The sequence below is a fragment of the Lathamus discolor genome, chromosome 4 (genome assembly GCF_037157495.1).
Source record: "Lathamus discolor isolate bLatDis1 chromosome 4, bLatDis1.hap1, whole genome shotgun sequence".
In the NCBI taxonomy this organism is placed as follows: Eukaryota; Metazoa; Chordata; class Aves; order Psittaciformes; family Psittacidae; genus Lathamus; species Lathamus discolor.
In genome coordinates this window covers 48,063,231-48,069,273 of record NC_088887.1, presented here as the reverse complement: position 1 = coordinate 48,069,273, position 6,043 = coordinate 48,063,231, and positions in this window count along the sequence as shown.

The following is a 6,043-nucleotide window of genomic DNA, read 5'->3' as shown; positions in this document are numbered from 1 at the left end:
AAGCCTGCAATAAAAGAAGTGTAGTAAAATGTTCCCCTACATTTTGTAGAAGGTGTCCCTGCCCATGGCAGGGGGATGGAACTAAGTAAGGTCCTGTCCAACCCAAACCATTCTGTGATTTTTACTTGTTCATTTACAGCTGTCCTCTAAACAAAGTTAACCAAAGTGTTCTATTTCCTGAATTATTTCAGTAATTTTGAGTTTATTTTATCACTTCAGTTGGGTCAAAAAGCTTTTTTTTTTTTTTTTCCTCCTCGCTGTTTTGTTATCTTGGTGTTTGTTTTCTGGGGTTACGCCTGTAGTACTGAAGCACGGAATGTCAATTTTAACCTCATGCATTTGAGGTTTTAAAAGAATAACCCTTTGTACAGGAGTGTATCACCTGACCATGAGATGCATCCTTGAACTGTTGGCCACTCATATATTATTGACTTTTACTTTGCAATAGGCCTTACATAAAAGGGAACAAAGCGTGCCTGGTTACTTACCGGCATGCTGCCAAGCAACAGCAGCCCCACCGGGTCCTCAGTCCATGTGCTGTACCTAGAGTCTGGTTGGATGACTGCTGTGCTGAGAACCACACAGATAATGGCCTACCTTTTGATTCAGCCAAGGTTCAGAAGATGTATTATCTGGCCTGATACTATACAGCACAGTAAGTGCTGAATTATACATCTGTAACAACAACAGTACAGCAGCCTAGCCTTAAATCATGTTATCCACTAGTAGATTTTTTGTTCCAAACTACTCATTTTCAGTACTTTTTTCTGTTGCTTTAAATGTTAGGGGGTTGAGTTGTTTTGAGTTTTTTTTCAGATCAGTGTTCCAATTCTTTTAAATAAAATGGTAAGTAACAGTGAATTAATTTCTTGCTATATTTTCTTTGTATTATGCTTAAGTTTAATTATTTCAGAAAACAATTCCTACAAGAATAGCAGAAGGCATGTATGGCTTCATTTTCTTCTCAGTACAGCCCAGTATTGGTTCTCTATATACACATGTGAAGACCATGCACATATATAAATAGAAACCTGCATCTACTAGTGTCTAAATATATTCAAAAAATCATAATGTACTTCTCAGCTGTCACTTTTAACTAGATACCATCACGAGAGGAAGAGCAACCAAAATAAAAATCATTAGTTTGTCACTGTATCATTTTTAATGAGACTGTGCTCTCTAGGAATTATCTGGAAGAATGAATCACTTGCTTTATTTCTTAAAAGCCTGGTTTTCATTCTGGCACAGGTTGGGAATGTTTTCCTCTGCTAATTCAGGGATTCATAAAGCTATGACAAACCTCTCCAGATACATTTGGGGAGGTATGCTTAATCCAAAACTTACACAGGCAGAAGGGTTATTTTAGCTCTGTGATCCTGACAAAGTAGGGGAAGATAGAAGTAAAGTGCGATTAGTTAACAGCTAGATATAAAACTAGAAAAATAAGAGTTGATGCGTGATTTGATATACAATGCTCTAATGAAATGATATGTGTGATGTTGTGTACTTGTACACATGCACAATACCTTATTTTGCACTTCTCTTACTTACTTGTTCTCTTAGCTATGGCTTCCATACTCAAATGTGAAAGTTTCAGAAGCAGACACAGCTCCTGCTTTTCTGCATTTCCTACCCTTCCCAAGGAGAAATGGGCCAATTTACCTCACAGTCAAATAATGGCCAGAGAATAGACTGATTACACCCAGCTTCTTGTCTCATTTCAGAAACATTTTAATGCTGGCCGTATGCTCTTTCATGACTTTGATGTCTGCAATTTAAACATCAAACAGTTTTTCTTTTGCTGCATCATCACCGCCTTGCATCCTGTATCATGTAACAAGACTTTCAAGCCCATTGTGTGTTGTATGGATAAAAAGTGCTGCTGTAAAAGTATTACTGGGGTGGAGAGGAGCCTCCTCAGACATTTAATGTGGATGTGGTGTTAAAGAATTAGCAGGCATGTGAATGTAAGAGCAGAAACCATTGTCTATGCCGGCCAAAATACTGTTACATAGATCTTTATGGTGGAGGAACATTATTACCAGACACACTTCAAGTCTCTCTGCCTACAGATGTACTAGTCAACTGGTGTGTCTGAGCACGTGTTGAAATCTGAATGCCTATAAACAGTTAGTAAGAGCCCTAAAAATGTTTCCCCTGAGCCACCTAGCAATCCCTTGATTGGCTTCTTGCCACCGAGTTATTCCCAGTGGAGATGGTGTGCAACCCAGCTTTGGAGGGTGAGCATCAAGGGATAGTGTAAGGAACAGTCTGCATCCCCTTGGCCCAGATGTCAGAGGATGATCACTGGCAGATTTAACTCACAATAGTAAGCACAGCCTCTGGTTTGGGTGTCCTGCCTCCAGTCCTGGCTGGTGTAAACCAGCACACAAGCAGGGTGAGGGTAAGCAGTGCCAGGTTCATTGGAGTCCCAGACTGACCACCTGCCTCCTCACAGTGAGCCACGGCTTGCTTCAGACCCTGGTGGCTGGCATTTCACCCAAATTCTCTTTCAAAGTACATCTGCACAAACCTGTAACCAGCTATTATTCTTAACCATACAAATGTCCAGTTCCTTTTTTAATCTAGTTCATTACTTCATTGGTGGTGTGGGGTAATTAATTTCTTAATGTGGGAAGGGGGAAAATCTTTTTTTATCAGTTTCGAATGTGCCACTTCATAATTCAGCTGAACTTTGTGTGACATGGAAAACAAAACAACCTAACTTTACTTTCTTTCCATCATGTCCCACATATTATTTTCCTGAACCAAGGAAGTAATTTCAGACTTTTCATTCCTGTCATATTTTAATGATGGCATTTTCCCGTATACCCAGTAATTTCTGACAGCTTTCTCAGAGCCCTTTTAGGAGTTCATTTTATGGGAGGGAGGTGTGATGTGCAACACCACATAGGAGAACACACCACCCAGCTGACACGCTGTTTTCATTTTTTCTATTACTCCTCATCCCATTCCAAGTGTACACCAGCACCTTGTTTGGTTTTATTTCTAGCTGCATGTTCAGCCAGTACATGCTTGCCATATTGTCTACAATGGTCCCCAGGCAATTTGCCCAGTAGTCATCACTGATCCTGTGAAGTAGAAGAGTGGTGATTTGGGTTAGGGTTTTGGTTTGTTTGTATTTTTCTATTTCCCTCTGCCTTCATTTTCAGTTGGTCATTCTGTGAAAAGTAACACTGAAAGAATTATGGTTCCTACTCAGGACCAGGGGGGAGTGTTCCAACAACAATTCTGGTAGTCCAGAGTTTCTTGAAAACTCCTGTGAAAGCCATTATCATAGTAATCATGAGAAAAGGACAACATTAAATTTGGTGCTGCACTTCAATGGTTTCCTGACTGCACTGCATGCTGTAACAATGCTGTAAGAAAAGAAATACTGTCTTTATTTCAGTTTCTCAATTGTCTTTGTTTAGAGTTTTAAACATCTTGTTCTAGTTGTCACCCTACCAATGTGTTTCTAAAAAAATAACAAAGCAATTCATTTTTCACCAAGTTGCCTAGGAGTGCCCGCCCCAGTGAGGGCAGTGAAGTAGTTGAGAGGGTTCATGAAGTTAAGACTACTCTTAAGTATGGTAATAACCACATAACTTGGATGTAGTTCATAAAGCTAGGTTACCCTGAAAATGACTAAAGATTCTTACCAAAGCATGCTTAGTTATATTCTAAATAATTCCCCCCCCCCCCCCCCCCCATATTTTCCTAAGATATGGCTTCTTGCCTGTCAAATAAGAGCACTACTTCTGATGCCCAGTAATTAAGTGGCTTCTTGGCAACAGCTGTTTGGGTGGAACACTTGCTTGCCTGCTCCCAGTACATAGTCCGTGTTCCTCCCTCACACGAGCAGTCTCCAGCAAGGTCATGAGCAGGGCACAACTGCAAATAAGTCCTCAGCCTCCTGTCAGTAAGTGTATTTACTTGCAGGAGTGGAATATGAATTTTCAGTACTGTTGACATGCACTTTGCTGGCAGGTACATTTCTGAGAGAAATTCTGAGAGAATTCTGAGCATTTCTGAGAGAAAACAGTTCACAAAATAACTCAAAAAGACACAGGAAGAAAACCATAAATGCAATCTAAAATACTAAAAGTTGGTGGGTTTTTTTTCATTCAGTTTCACATTTGTGGTGTTCAGAGGACAACAGCACAGGGAGCAATAGGTGCACCAGGGATCTGTGACTGAGTCTGGAAGCCAGTGGTACTTCTCTCACTAAGCCCATATCAGCTATCCTCAAAACCCCCTAAACTTCTGTAAAAACTGACTTAGCAGGAAGCAGTGTCTTTCTTCATAAAATAATTACAATCAATCTGTGTCACAGAATCAGCAGGAAAAACCCTGCCAGTTCAAGTGTGAAAATAATTACTATTGGAAATAAATTCTCTAACATCTGGTAGTTTTTGATATCTTTGTCCCCCTTGACAGAATGGCCTTGTGCCTGCTTTTACTGCACGATGTGTGTTAACTTCTCTGGCACCCAAATTCACCAAAATAGGCCTTACAATGAATTTTATTACAGTAGAGGCTTACAGCCAGTAAGAACTCCGTGGGTCTTTATTCTCTTTTCTCTCAAAGTAGCTCATACTTGTAATTAATCTTCCTTCTATTCCAGAAAGTGCCTATCAGGGCGAGGGGAAGGAGAATGCAAGAGTTAATTTATGTTTTAGTACACATATAAACGTTCCAATAATGCTTTCAAGATATTAAAAACAATCTTAAAACCCTTAATCTTAAAGAATTGTACCAATATTATGCATGTTTGTAAAAGAAAAAGTGTTATTCTAGGGGAGAAAACCTCCATCTAAAGATTGGGATAATACCCAAAAATATAAAATTATTTTTCATCTTGAACCTATCAGTTGAATAGGTCTGGGAAGCATAGATTTAGACTGTAAGGCCAAAACAATTCAAGCGGGTACTGCCTCACAGAAGCTACTTTGCTAAGCACAAATATCCACTCCACCTATTCTCTGAAGCAGTAAGTGCTTAAGGAGGTTTAGAGTGGTACTTTATTCAGTAACTCTATAAAAGAACATTGAGGTTCCCCTTGTATTATAGAGGTTAGGTTTATTTCCTTGGCAAGTGGAAACATCTGTATTTCCAGGATGTGTGCTTGCACGTACTAATGCGCAGTCCAGCAAGATCCACACGCACCCAGGAAACCAGTAGTGGGTTCAAAGGGTTGCGTGCATGCCTCAGCAACTTCATTCTTCCCTCCAGCATATGATGTCAACCTTCCTTCCACAGAAGCCATCCTTAACCCCGCAGCAGCCATTCCCCTTGCTGGAGCCTTGTGGAGAGAGGAAGGCCTGGCTGAGGTTTGGGTTGCAGCAGTACACGGCTACGTTCACTAGAAGGGCTTCTGCCTCACTCCAGGTGGCTCCCCAGTCTGTGCTGGCCTAAAGAATCACAGAGTCATTGAGTCCCTGGTTGGAAGGGATGTCACGGATGTTATGTGGTCCAGCCTTTCTAGCAAAGCATGACCTAGAGTAGGTAACCCAGCATCCTGTTAGCCAGATCTTACAAGAGTCCAATGCTGGGGAATCCACCACATCCCTGTGGAGATTATTCCAATGGCTGATAGATCTGTGAAAATTTTTCCTTTTGTGTCTAAATGGAATCTCCCCACGAGTAACTTGTGTCCATTACTCCTTGTCTTCAGTATATGACTCCTTGTAAAAAGGGAGTCTCCATCTTCTTTAAACACTGGAACATGGTGATATGGTTTTCCCCAAGCCTTCTTTTCTGAAGGCTAAACAAACCCAGCTCTCCCAGCCTTTCCTCATAAGCCAGGCTTCCCAGCCCTTTGATCATCTTTGTGACCCTTCTCTGGATCCTCTCCACATCATTTTTGTACAGCAGGGATGAAAACAGAACACAGTATTCCAGGTGTGGCCTGACAAGCGCTCTGTCCACAGTCCCGGCCTCGGCCACACCTGCACAAAGCAATTCCTGGCTAAACCTCTCTTCCCAGCTCAGTTTTCCCTCACGAGCAGCATCCTCGCGGCCGCCGCCTCACCCACAGGCG